Source organism: Rhinatrema bivittatum, chromosome 4 (genome assembly GCF_901001135.1).
Source record: "Rhinatrema bivittatum chromosome 4, aRhiBiv1.1, whole genome shotgun sequence".
Lineage (NCBI taxonomy): Eukaryota > Metazoa > Chordata > Amphibia > Gymnophiona > Rhinatrematidae > Rhinatrema > Rhinatrema bivittatum.
Window position 1 is genome coordinate 62,650,026 of NC_042618.1, and position 14,031 is coordinate 62,664,056.

A 14,031-nucleotide genomic window follows, 5' to 3' on the forward strand; every position below is an offset into this window, starting at 1 on the left:
CTTGTGGGTTCCTCTGATGCCAAACGTCCATGAGATTCCATTTTGACATAAGAGACTGAAGTCTCTTCCTGGGCAGCCCAGTCCCCATGCTGTTCCCTCCTAAATTGTCTAACTGTGGACAAAGAGTTAAGTTAAAATCCCCCATCATGATTATGGTGTCCTCTCCCTCTTTAGTAAGTAACTGGTCAATCATTTCAAAAAAAACTCTTTTGGTCTGTATATGGGGCAAAAATATTCAACAGAGAAAACATCTCCCCCTGATATTCAAATTTAACCAATAAGAACCTACCACTAACATCTTCTATATGTGTTTTTATTTTATAATCATTACCTTACTTAAACAATGCACAGACCCCTGTATATTTATGCAATCTACTCGCTGGGGAGAAGAATTGATATGCAAACATTGGCCAAGCTATCAGGTACTCATATCGCCGCCGCAAGTGCGTTTCCTGTAAGCATATTATCCCTGCTGCTTGGTTTTGAAGGTCCTGTTTTAGAAGATGATATTTGCGTGGGGCATTGAGACCTTTGACATTTAGAGAGATAAATTTAAGTGCCATTAATCACTTATAGTGGAGCCTATTTGATATGCTCAGCCTTTGTCTCACTGCCCATGACACCACCCATCTGGTCATCCCCTCCCATATAACTGACAGGATAAAACCCGTGAAAATGACTCTCCCATTGTATACCAAGATACCACGTATGCCCTTTTTCCATGTTGCCCCCCCTCCCCTCCCGTCTTTGTGATCGCCAAAGCATCTTGACTTTCCTGCTTATGCAGGTAAGGGATGATGTGCGCCCTTGGTTTGGGAAAGCAACTTTCCCTCAACCACTTACAACATTAACCCCACAGTCCCTCCCTTCCTTTCATTTCAAATTAAACACTCCTCAGAACAGTTACACTGATATACTTTAACAATTCTACAATCCAGCATTAGATACTGGAAAACCTCTTTGTGACTTGTAATTAGTAATCACCCATGTCTGAATAGACCTCTCAAAAGTCCGCAATTGGCTGTTTCTTCCCGCTCCTTCCTGCGCGCTGGTGACTGATGATTTCCCATTGTGTCTTAATCTCCGTCCACCCTTCTCGATCCGTTGCCACTGTGGAGACTCCGATCTGCCTCTGTTCTCGACTGCTGCTGTAGTTTTGATATGGAGGCCTGCCATCTTCAAAATTGACGCCTATTCATTCGGAGTAGTTGCACATGAGGTGATGCATTGGATACTGATTGAGATCCCCGCCGGGAACAACCACCGGTACCTAATTTTTTTCTTTCCTCAACAAGGCGGTGATCAGGTGGTAAGTCTGGCATCACTTGAGGGTTCCTGGGGACAAGTCCACAAAGATAGATATTGTCTGCGCCTCCCACCGCCAAGATTGTTGTTTCTTGCCACCATTAAGACCTTTCCTTTCACCAGGGAATCGGAGAAAACAGGCAATTATGTCGCGTGGTTGATTCCCTTGTCGCGGCCCTAAGGTTCAGTGTGCCCGCTCAAGCTCAATCGATGGATGAGGGGCTTCTGCATTGCAACCTCCGCCGTGTGCTAATAAAAAGTTACAGAGCAATCGAACCTTGGTTTCGGGGACCCCGCGAAATCACAGGTTACTCCTGCGATTTCTATTTTCCAGGTCTTCTACTTTTAGAAGCAGGTCGTCACCCACCTTGGCCATTGCATCGCAGTGGGATCCAAGTTTCTCCAGCTTGTCTTCTTGGGAATCAAGCCTAAGATCGCATTTATCCACTCTATGGCCTATCTCCCCCATTTCATCACATAGTTCCGCGATTTTTTCAAGCAGCTCTTTTTTGTTTGCTTTTAAATCCCGCCTGAGATTGCTAAAGCATTGGCAAAATTTTCGTGTGGGCACCCCCGATACCTGGGATCCCTGCTCTCCGCTTTGAGAGTCTGAATCGTCCTCGGAGTGATCCGCCATCTCTGGCTCCACTCTATTATTCAGGCCTTCCAAATCTTCTCGGGACTTTAAGTATGAATATTTACTAAGATCAGTCCCCTTTCTTTAATGAGACATGGATGGATGGATATGAGGAATGTGAGACACGGCAAATCTCCACAACTGAGAGGAGATGGATGGCGATTTTCTTTGTTAATGGCTCGTGGTGCTTGGGAGTTCCCCGCTCAAGCTGCCATCCCGCTCTGTGACATCACCGCCCCCACAACCATAAATTTCTAAGCAAGCTTCTAAGCAAACTCGCTCCCCTCCAACGAGCCGGAAGATGATGAAGTTGCCCAAAAAGACAATGGCAAACTCGTTTCCCAAATTTAACATAAGTGATAAGCATTGAAAATCTCCAACTCTGCACTACATATAAAGCAACAGTACGAGTGATGGATTCCCCCCCAAAAGCAAATCAGCGGGTCTCTGGACTGATCTGTGGTACTACAGGAATGAAAATTAGCAGGTAAGAACCAATTTTCCTTTCTCTGTACGTACCCAGATCAGTCCAGACTCCTGGGAAGTATCTAAGCTCCCCTTAACTTAGGTAGGACGTGAAGAGTTCCGCTTGTAGAACACCCTCACTAAAGCACATAGAAGCCAGACCCCTGACATCAAAGTGATTATGCCTAGCAAAAGTGTGCAACAACTTCCCAGGAGCCACCCAGCAAATTTCATGCAGAGACACCTGCTGTGATTCAGCCCAGGAAGTCACCTGAGATTGCGTCAAGTGTGCCCCTGTTGGTGTTTGAGGTAGTTGTGGGTGGATCCTTGGGCCGGTGGCAGATGACCACGCCCCCGGGGGGAGATCCCGAGAGGGACCACCGGTCAGGCTCAGAGTATGGAGACAGACACACACTAGTTCTTTTATTAAATAGTATACTGAACCACCAGAGGTGGCAGTAGTGAGCTGGAAGTGCCCGGCATTACTGTAGTCCCTCAGGTACTGGAACAGCGATCCTGGATAATTGAGCTGTAGAGAAACTGAATATAGTGAGTAGGCAGGGTATGCAGAGTTCAGGAACAGAACCTTAATGGTAACACTCACTCAATAGTCTCGAAGTAGTCCAGGTGTTGGAATGAGTTAGGCCCTCGAGGAGCGAGTACCTGGTTCCAGGGAAAGCTCAGAGAGAGATGTTAACTCACTGGTGTAGTAGGCAGCGATGACTTCCAGGCAGAATAAGTATTCAGCAACCAGTCCGGGAACATGGGCCCTCGAGGAGCGAGTACCGGTTCCTGACTGTGACCTGAAAAACAAAGAGAGAGCGAGGCCCCCGAGGAGCGGGTACCCCTGGTAAGTCCGAGGAGGCAAAGTAGCTAGGAGAGTGAGAAACTGGTCCTTGCTAACTCGATTCATTAGCAATTTCTGAGACCTTAAATATCCGGTATGGATGATGTCATCTCAGGGGGACGCCCCTGAGGTTCGCGCCACTGCTGGTACATCAAGTCGGGGCCGCACCGCGCGCACGCCCTTGGGCTCTTGTGAATCATGGCGGATTGCAGCGTCGAGCCGCTCCGGGGATGCCGGGAGGAGTCGGCAGAATGAAGCCGCGGCAGCCAACCTTCCACTTTAGCAAGAGGGAGTTGCCAAGGAGGTAAGGAGGGCAGAGTGGAGACATCGAGCAGCGATGGTCGCAACAGCTCCTAAACCCCGCAGCAGCAGGTGCCCATTAGAAATGTAATTTGACTCGATCGCTTTCTTCAGCCACCACACAATTGTAGCCTTAGACGACTTATTTCCCTTCTTTGGAACACTCCGCAGCAAAAGAGGTGATGCAATCTACGGAAATCAGAAGTGACCTTTAGATACCTCAGTAATGCATGCCTCCAATTTAAGGGCCTAAACTCCACCATGTGAGACACAGAGGAATCCAAATCCATAAAAACTGGAAGCTCTACTGTTTAACTAAGATGGAACGTTGAGACCTCACACAGAAAAGGCGGCACCATGCATAAAGATACCCCCGAATCAGACATCTGTAGGCAGGTATCGCAACACAACAGCACCTGTAGCTCCAAATTCTAATGGCTGAACAAATAGCCACCAAGAAACTCACTTTAAGAGTTAAGATCTTAACTGTAGCTCTCTTTAGTGGTTCAAACCAAGCTTCAGATAATCCTCTAAAGCAGTGGTTCTCAACCAGTGTGTCGCCAAGAACACATAGGTGTGTCACCACACTTCCAGGTCCCCCGCTGACCCAGCTGCTCCCCCTACCCAAGCGAAATAGGACCTCCGCCCGGGCTTAATGCTGATAGCCTGGGTGGAACGCAGCAGAAGAGCTAGAGTCAGCGCCACTGGCATGCTCTCTTCTTCACACGCCCCCCCCCCCCGTGGCCTGGAAGAGGAAGTGGTGAGCAGTGGGTGCGTGCGCGGGAACTAGAGACCATGCTAGTGCAGGCAGCATCGGCCCGAAGAAAAGGAGAGGCGTACCCTGAAAAATGAGCAGCGCAGGTCGGAGTAAGATGAGGAACAACGTCAACCCTCGCGGCAGATGGGACTCCTTTCTCCGCGAAGGCTGAAAACTAAGGAGGTTGCTACTGCTGCTGCCGCCGCTAGTTGGGGGGGGGGGGGGGGGGGGAAAAGAGTGAGTGAATGAGCAAGCATGTGTGTTGGAAATCCTGTATGTGTGTGAGATAGCATGTATGTGAATGATTGAGAGCCTGTATATGTGAAAGAGAGTATGTGTGTGATAGATAGCATGAATGTAAGTTTGTGATTGAGAACCTGTATGTGTAAGTTTGTGATTGAAAACCAGTTTGTGTAAAAAAGTATATGTGTGTGATTGAGATCCTTTGTGTGTGAGAGAGATCATGTGTATGTATGATTAAGAGCCTGTGTGTATAAGTAAGAGAGAGATCATGTGTGTCTGTGTGTGATTGAGAGCTGGTTTAGGTGAGGGAGCATGTGAGTATGTGATTGAGAGCATGTGTATAAATGAGAGAAAGAGAGAGCATGTTTGTAAGCATGTGAATGAGAGTCTGTGTGTGAGAGAAAAAGACAGCATGTGTGTGTGTGTGTGTGTGTGATTGAAAGCCTGTGAAAAGCGTGAAAAGATATACAGCATGTGTGTAAATGTGTAATTAATAGCCTATATAAGTGAGAGAGAAAAAGCATGTGTATATGTGAGCGATTGAGAGCCAGTGAGAGAGAGAGAGAGGAGAAAGTTGCAAGCAAACCATCCCTCCTCCTGCTAATTCAAAACAATCTCAGGGTACCTGGATATCAAACGTTCCCAGGTATGCAGAGCAAAAAATTGTTTGTATTCTTATTATTTTTCATTATTTTATTGGTATCTAGAAATTTTTGATATGAGTTTTTATTATTGGATATTCCATTCATCAGCTGTTTTGAAATAATCTGTTCTTTTTGTTAGTATGGTTTTGCTGCTATTGATTTTATATGTTTTTATTTGTTTTATAAGGACTGGTGATGTTTCTTTTATTCCTTTATTACACTGCATACAGAGACTCTGGCTTGTTGCGTTTTCCAATTCAGTTTTGTCTGCATGCTTCTAGTTATGCGTTTTGGTCTCTTTATTCTTTGTTAGGTGAGGGTCAGCACATGTGATTCAGGTGAGGTTTTCTGCTGGTGTGTAGTTTCTGTGTAGGACTCTATAGCAGCCTGACTTGGTCCGTTTTCCTAATAGGAGATGTATTGGTGTCTTAAGGCCTGGTGTAATATTTTCAGTGTTGCCTTTTCCTAGGCAAGGTGGTTACTGTTTAAGTGCTGGAAATTGGTACTGTTTTGGTGTGGGCTGTTTACTATTTATGCAATTTCTGTTCAGACAGAATATGTATCTTTTATTCTTAACAATAAAAATAATACTGGAGCTTTATTTTTTATTTCCGCCTTGAATTGCAATGAGCAGTGTGTCACACATGTGAGCGTGGCCTGTCAGGTGTGTCACGATGGGAAAAAGGTTGAGGACCACTGCTCTAAAGGACTAAATTCAGATTCCAAGATGGACAAATGTACTGTACCTGAGAACGCAAGTTCTTAGACAAAGGATACCCTTGCACCTTATCCCAGAGACAACCTAGTGTTGCTACTTGGACTCTCAGAGAGTTAAAGGCCAGTTCCTTGACCAGAATCTTTCTGTTGAAAAGGCAAAATATGCGACACCATAACCTTAACATACAGGCTGCACTCAGTCAACAGCAGACAAGCATACGAAGATCCTCCAAATTTGCACATACATCAAGGACGTAAACTGTCGCCTAGCCTGCAATATAATGGAAATAACTGCTTCGGAATATCTCCTTCATCTCACTCATCTCTGCTCAGAAGTGAAGCCAAAAGACAGAAGTGAGCCACTTGACCCAAAAATATTGGGCCCTGGTGGTGTTATTGCTCACCCCACCAGGGGGGGCGGAGTTAGCAATCTGTTAGGTTCCAGCTCCTCTGGGAGGAGGAGTTAGCAAACTGTTGTGGCTCAACCTGCCAGGAGGGTGGAGTTAGCAGTCTGTAGCGACCAGCTCCTCCGAGGGGAGGAGTTGGTAGTCTGATATGGCAGAGTTGGCAACCTGGTATGCACTGGTTCCTGTAGAATGAAAGAGTTAGCACTCTGTTGTAATTCTGCTTTGGAGTTGAGCAATCTGAGACAGATCTGCTAGGGAGTTAGCACTTAATAATCTCTGTACTGAAGTAGCAATCTGTTATGGATCTGTTCCCTTGAAGAAGGAGTAACAGTGATGATACTCCGTAGGCAGAATAGTGAACTAATGTGGGTTGGCTCCCACAGAGTGGTAGATGATATATTACCGCTCTATTAGTGTAAGGAATGGACACTTAGTGGAAATGGTGAATCCCTGGGCCGATGGCAGATGACAGCGCCCCCAAGAGGAGATCCTGAGAGGAACCGCCGGCTATGCTGGAGTATTGAGACAAACACAGATAGTTCTTTATTAGACTGGAAGTAGAACCACCAGAGGTGGCAGTAGTGAGCTGATCTGCTTGGCAGGGTTGAAGTCCTTCAGAAACTGGAGTTGCGATCTCTGAGTTGCTGAGCTGCAGAGAGAGAGTATAGGTAGTGAGTAGACAGGGCATGTTGGATACATAGCCAGCGGTGGATGATACACTCACAATAGTAGATGTCTGCAAGGTCCTCTTATGCAACAGAGAGTCTTCAGTATTCAGGAACAGGAGCCATAGGCAAGTACTCGTTCCTGTAAACAGTCTGAAATAGTAACTCACAATAATTGTGTATGAGATGGCTTCTGGAATAGAAGAGAGTTGAGGAGAGTTGAGGAACATAGGCCCTCGTGGAGCGAGTACCGGCTCCTATCTGCAATCTGTAATAGCAATCCATAAGATATAGGTATGCGATATCTTCTGAGAAAGAAGAGAGTTTGTGAAGGGTTTTAGGCACATGGGCCCTCGTGGAGCGAGTACCGGTTCCTATCTGCAATAACTCACGATCGCCATACTTGAGATAACGTCTTAGACAGAAAGGAGTCTTTAGGATTAGGAGTGTAGGCCCTCGTGGAGTGAGTACCGGTTCCTATCTGAATAGAACTCACAGTGTTCACGTCTGCAATCACTTCCAGGCAATAGGAGTCTGATACTTCAGGAACATAGGCCTTCGTGGAACGAGTACCGGATACCGTCCTGTATCTGAAATCAAGAAGAGAGAGAGCGGGGCCCCCGAGGAGCGAGCATCCCTAGGTAAGTTTGTAGAGGCAGAGCAGCGGAGAAAGATTCCTCCTTGCTAACTCGATTCGTAGTTGCAAGCAAAGACCTTTTATGTTGGAAGCAGATGACATCCCTACGGGAGACGCCCCCGAGGTTCGCGCCCTCGCTGGTACAAGTCTGGAGCGTGCACGCCCTTACATCATCAGGAACATGGCGGTTCCGTAGCGTCAAGCCAGCCCGGGGACTCCAGAACACAGAGGCAGAGAGAAGCCGCGGCAGCATTTGTCCATCAGAGCCGAAGGGAGTCGCCACAAAGGTAGAGAGGGTGGAGCGAGGGCGAGAATAGGCACGAACACAACAGGTGGAAAACAGTCAACTGATGTCCAAACCTCAGGGGCCCATCTATGGCCATGTTCAGATCTGGGAAGCATGGTCAATGTGGCCATTCTGGAGCTACCAGGATTACATTGCCTGGATGTTTCTCTATCTGCCATAATCCCTTGTCTACCAGAGGCCACAGGAGGGAAGACAAAAGAATCCCAGAGTTCTGATTCCTTTGAATCATGTTCTCTCCAGTAGCTGTAAAAACATGACGCCTTGGTGTTTTCTTTGGTCGGGATACCCCCATCTTCTGTGAATGAGACACATTACTGCCTCCGACAGCTCCCATTCCCTGGGAACTAACTTTCTCAGACTGATAAAAGCCACCTGAACTCCGGTGATGTGAAATGCTGCCAGCCACTCCAAGTGCTGCTCTGCCCAAAGAATCAACTCCCGGGCCTCTCGAGCCACTGCCTGATTCTTGGTTCTGCTTTGAAGGTTGATGTAGTCCACTGTCGTAGCATTGTCTGATAGGATGCATACTAGATGCAGCGTAACCTTACAGACAGGCAAACAACGCAAAATGCACCACTCTCATCTCTAACCGACTGATAGACCATGAGGCCTGTTTTGACCACTGGCCCTGTGCCAACTGACCTTGCCACATCACCCTCCATCCGGAAAGGCTTACATCGGTGGTGACTATTATCCAATTCAAAATCTCTAATTAGGCACCATGCTTGAGATTGGTGCAAGTAAGCCACCATGAAAGACTGTTCCTGGCTTCCCGCTCTAACGAAGAGGAAGATGAAACTCTTCAAAAAACGGATTCCAGTGGGAGAAAAGCCCCCTGCAGAGGTCACATATGTGCGAACGTCCAATGCATTAATTCCAATTTCAATGCCATAGAACCCAGGACCTGTAAATAGTCCCAGACCCTGGGCACTAAAAGCTCTAGCACAGTGGTTCTCAACCTTTCTAATGCCGTGACCCCGCAATACAGTTCCTCATGTTGCGGTGACCCCTCGCCCCGCCCTCGCCCCGTGAGGGTGGGGTGAGGGCGGGGCTTTGGTCATATGGGGGCGGGGTTATGGATGGGGTTGGATTTTAGTGCACACTTATCATTTAATTATGACATTTATAATGTGAATGTAACTCAACTCACCATAGGTTCTCACATGCATGGCACACTGACCCATGATCGTCACAGGGCTAGATGTAAAAGTACAGTTTGTATCCACAGGAACCCCCCTGACCCACAATAATGGATGTAAAGCAGAATTATGACATTCCCCATACAACTCACCCTACAAAAAAGATATTCTGGTTCTAGTGACATCTCAGTAATAGCAACTCAAACTCCTTCTATTTCCAGGCTCAATAGCCCTACTTATGAAAAGACAGCAGTTTACCACCAATGCATGTCCTCTGAGAAAACACAACAAATAAGACCGTTACAAACGCTTACATGCTAGCAAAATATCTCATCTCGGTAACAGACACAGAACCGACCTAACATACTCCCAGGATCTGTAGTAATGCACATAAACTAATCCGCACACAGTTACACCTGTATTATGGAATACACTCAAACAGGAGCAACCCTATCTATGAAAAGGCAACACTACAAATATTAAATCAGGTCCTAAAAACCAATACACCTCTTATTAGGAAAACAGAACTAGCAAGCAGCTATAGATCCCCACACAGAAATAATTGTAAAACTATACTAATAAGCAGAATAAATGTTTCAAAACAGCTATGAACATCCAACAATTAAAAACGCATAAAAACTATTAAACATTCTCCAAACACCAATAAAATATTTCAAAAAAGCAGACATCACACAATTAAAATGGCAGTCAAGAAAAATAAACTTAAAAAGCCACCTTTACTTACCCCCTCCAGCAGCTCTCCTACTCCCCTTCCCTGCAGGCCGTGGCACTCACCAGAAGCAGCAGTAGAAGCTAAGCTCTATACTTATGGTCCTCTTCCTTAGTGCCCATGTCTCTCACACACACACACCATACCAGTCATGCCCCCATGACCAGTTTCTGTCTCTCACACACCAATCATCTCCCAAACAGTCTTTGGCACACACACACCAGTCACCTTCCTGAACAGTTTCTCTCTTATGCCATACACACACACACAGGCTTCCCACTCCCGTGTTCTACTTACATATACGGGCTTCTCACTCTCATAATCACTTTCTCACACACACACACACACCAGTCACCTTCCTGAACAGTTTCTCTCATGCCATACACACACACACACAGGCTTCCCACTCCCGTGTTCTACTTACATATATGGGCTTCTCACTCTCATAATCACTTTCTCTGTCTCTCTCTCTCTCACACACACACACACACACACTCACTCACCAGTCTCTCACTCCCATGCTTGTTCTCTCCACATGCACAGGCTTCTCATTCCCATAATCACTTTCTCTCTGTTACACACACACCAGTCTCTCTCATTTCCATGCTCACTCTCCACGTGCACAGGCTTCTCATTCCCTGAATCACATTCTCTCATATTCACACACACACACCAGTCTTTTTCTCTCACACACACCATCACCTTACCAAGCAGTCTCTCTCTCTCATGCATGCACACTCACCCTGGTTTCTCACTCCCATGCTTTCTTTCACCCCCACAACACCAGGCTTCTTACGCCCATGCTTTCTCACATACCCAGACTTCTCACTTCCATGCTTTTTCTCTCTCTCTCTCACACACACACCTCCCTGACTAATGTCTCACACTCTCACATACACATCAGTCATCTCCCTGAGCAATCACTTTCATTGTCTCTCACATACACACACACATCAGCTCTCTGACCAGTCAATCACACACAGGCTGGCTGGCTGCTTCTCTCTCTTTCTCTCACTCACTTCCTCTTCTCCCCCGAGCACAAATGGGAGCTGCAGCAGCCTCCGCTGGCCAAGAAAGAAGAATCCCATCGGCCGCGGGAGGCTCATGCTGCTGTCTCCTTTCTCCATTACCGGCTGCTTCTATTGCTCGGGGACCGATGCTGCAGCCGCTGCTGCTACTTTTTCGCGCGGCTCTCTCTCCTTCCCGCGCACCACGATTCACTTCCTGTTCCGGGTCACGGGAGGGGGGGGGGCAGGCGCAGGAAGAAGAAAAGGCCCAGCCGCGGGTGCAGAGCTTCTTCTAGCGCCGCTGCCGTTCCCGCTGGGCTTGAACGTGCTGACAGCCCGGCGGCAACGGCAGCGGGAGAGACCGGGAGCGCGCGACCCCTGTGTTTTGGGCGTTCGACCCCCGCCGGGGTCGCGACCCATAGGTTGAGAACCGCTGCTCTAGCAGAAGCCTAATCTGACTACAATGTCAGTACTCTCTCTCTGAGAAAACTCTCTCTGCCAGTGTGTCGAACTGAGCTCCCAGATACTTCAGAGTTTGTAAGAAGACTAAATGGCTCATTGCTAGGTTCAAATAAAGAACACAAAAGGCACCACCAAATCACTTTAGGCGCACAACAAAATTCCAATTGTGTAAGATAAAAAATTGTTCATGAATTAAGAGCTGCATCTGCAAGTCTGTCGATGTGTTCAAACACACCTAGTTGAACCGACCGGTCTTTTCCCGCGTCTCTGTCCCGCGTTCCTCTGAACATTTTTTGTGAGACCTATGTCTGGATAGGAGGTATTCCCCCCTGACGAAGCTGCAAGTTGTGCAGCGAAACACCGGCCGCTGTCGGGGAGATTGGTTATTTATAAGAACGAGAAGACAGTTTATTTACAAGAACGGGACAATGTGACATTATTCATGCAGTTTATAAGCTACCGACAAAAGTCCGTTAACACATCAAAATATTTTCTTTAAGCTTACCAGCTATAACAACCACCAGAGGCTTTTGAGCCCAGTAAGAGCTGCAAATGAAGAAAAGACCGGACAGTTCAACTAGGTGTGTTTGAACACGTCGACAGGCTTGCAGATGCAGCTCTTAATTCATGAACAATTTTTTATCTTACACAATTGGAATTTTGTTGCACACCTAAAGTGATTTGGTGGTGCCTTTTGTGTTCTTTATTTGATTCTAAGGACCTATTCAGTGCTCTTTGTTGTTTTGTCATTGCTAGGTTCACCATCTATCCTAAAGACGTCAAGCACATCGGTACCTTTTGTACAGATTTCAACAGAGGTCATCTGATTTCACATGAATGAGCCAGTCATTCAAATATGGATTCACCAACTCACCCTCCTTTTACAATGAGGCCGCCCCACCACCATTACCTTGGTGAAGGTACGTGGAGCAGTCAGCAGCATAAGGGAAGGACTCAAAACCAAAAATGTTCCCTTTTGATCATAAACCTCAGGAATCTCTGGTGGTCCGGCCTGATGGTTATGTGCAGATATGCCTCTATCAAAGCGAGAGATGCCAAGAACTCTCTCTTGCATACAACCGCAATAATGGATCTCAGAGTTGGAACTCAGAGTTTCTATGCGGAAACTGGGAACCTTGAGAACCGGAATTACCTTCTTTAAATCCAATAACTCATGATTGTATACAGGGGGAGGGGGGGGGGGGGTCTGAGCCAACAAACTCAGCAAGACATCTCTGTAAAAAAAAGAAAAAATCTGAACAGAATCTAAAGTGGCTCTCAATCATATGCAATTTCTCCCTCTTCTAGAAGTGAGAAAGCCTATTCCCCATCGGAATCCTCAGATGTTTCATAATCCACACCCCCTTGAAAATTACCAGGGACAGCCTCCCTGCAGCATTTGCCAACCAAGACTGATAAATGAGAGGCCTAAGCACACGATCCCTACATAGTAGGCTGCTTCACCTTCGCTGGGCACCCCTACAGAAAGGTCTGCAGGCCCTGGAAACATTCCACCCAAGAGAAGGATGGAGCTATACTGGAGCCCATGGGCCCAAACTTGCTCTCTCCAACCTCTCTCTCTCAGGGAAGCTTCTGCCCCCCCAGGAACAAGAAAGGAGAACTGACAATTGCCTCACCTCTCACTCCACTCCCCTACAGAGGCACCATAGACCGAGGGGACATGGGCAAAAGCTGTAGTAGTCAAATTGCTTGGAGCATCTAAACAGCACTGACAGAAACAGAGAGAGAGTGAGGACTGAGTTGCTATCAGACGGCAAGTCTCACAGATAGCAAGGTGCTTGGATCTGTTTGTCCCCAGCACCTAGCTCTCCTGAACTTCAGCTTTAGACAGCCTCCTGGGCACACATCAATGCCACCCGGGCTTACACACACACACCCCTCCAGGATGCACGCAAATACACGCTCAAGACTAGGTCGCGGTCACACGCGCACAAGTACATGTACAAGTCCCTATGCAAGTATACACTCATGTACTTGCGCAAATACACTCAAGTCTAGGTCGCAGACGTACGCACTCCAATCTAGGCCACAGCCTTACGTGCACAGGTCCCCGTGCATACAACCACCACGCAGCAAGAATGAGCGCCCATGCCTACGCACATGGGAAAAGAACCACAGCCATGGCCTACCACATGGCTAAGCAAAGCCTGCCTGCACCTTCAGCGAGTTTAAGCCTGGATCTGTTTAACATCCAGCACCGAAAATCATTGGCCTGAAGAGCTTCTCAACAGCTCAGGCCTCTTGACTGGCCGAGAATCCATGGAGACTAGGGCCAAGAGCCCAGCATCCCACTAAACACGCTTAGCAAATAAGCAAATTAAAACCAGCAAAAGACCTCTACAAGAACCAGAGACTCCTCCTCAGTGCAAGAGCCTCTCTGCGCCTCTGTGGAATAGGGAACTGCTGGCAATAGTTGAGAAGGGGATTCCCCTGCCTCTCTCGCCGACACTGCCAGAGAATAAAAAAATGGCCGCTGTATCCACACTAACGTGAAAAACCTCAGAGCTAAATCCAGTCACCCGTGATGCTTGTTCTCCCGGTGCAGCCATGCTCGACGCAGACCCCCCAAACGCCATGCTGCTCTTGCCACACGCACACACTGTTCCTTCCCCCACTCGCGGCACACCAGCACCTCAACAGCAAGCAGGGGAACAGTCCCTCAGCACCACGGAGCCAACACCCTGTCTCCTCCACAGGCAGAGAAGCTGCTGAAAAACCCCATTGCTGAGCTCCTCGAGCTA

At 47.4% G+C, this 14,031-nt stretch overlaps 1 protein-coding gene across 6 annotated transcripts in view; it reads right to left on the bottom strand.

Moving 5' to 3' along the window:
- KIAA0586 (KIAA0586 ortholog) overlaps positions 1 to 14,031 on the bottom strand; it is a 299,701-nt gene that overhangs the window by 170,142 nt on the left and 115,528 nt on the right. The window lies entirely within an intron of this gene.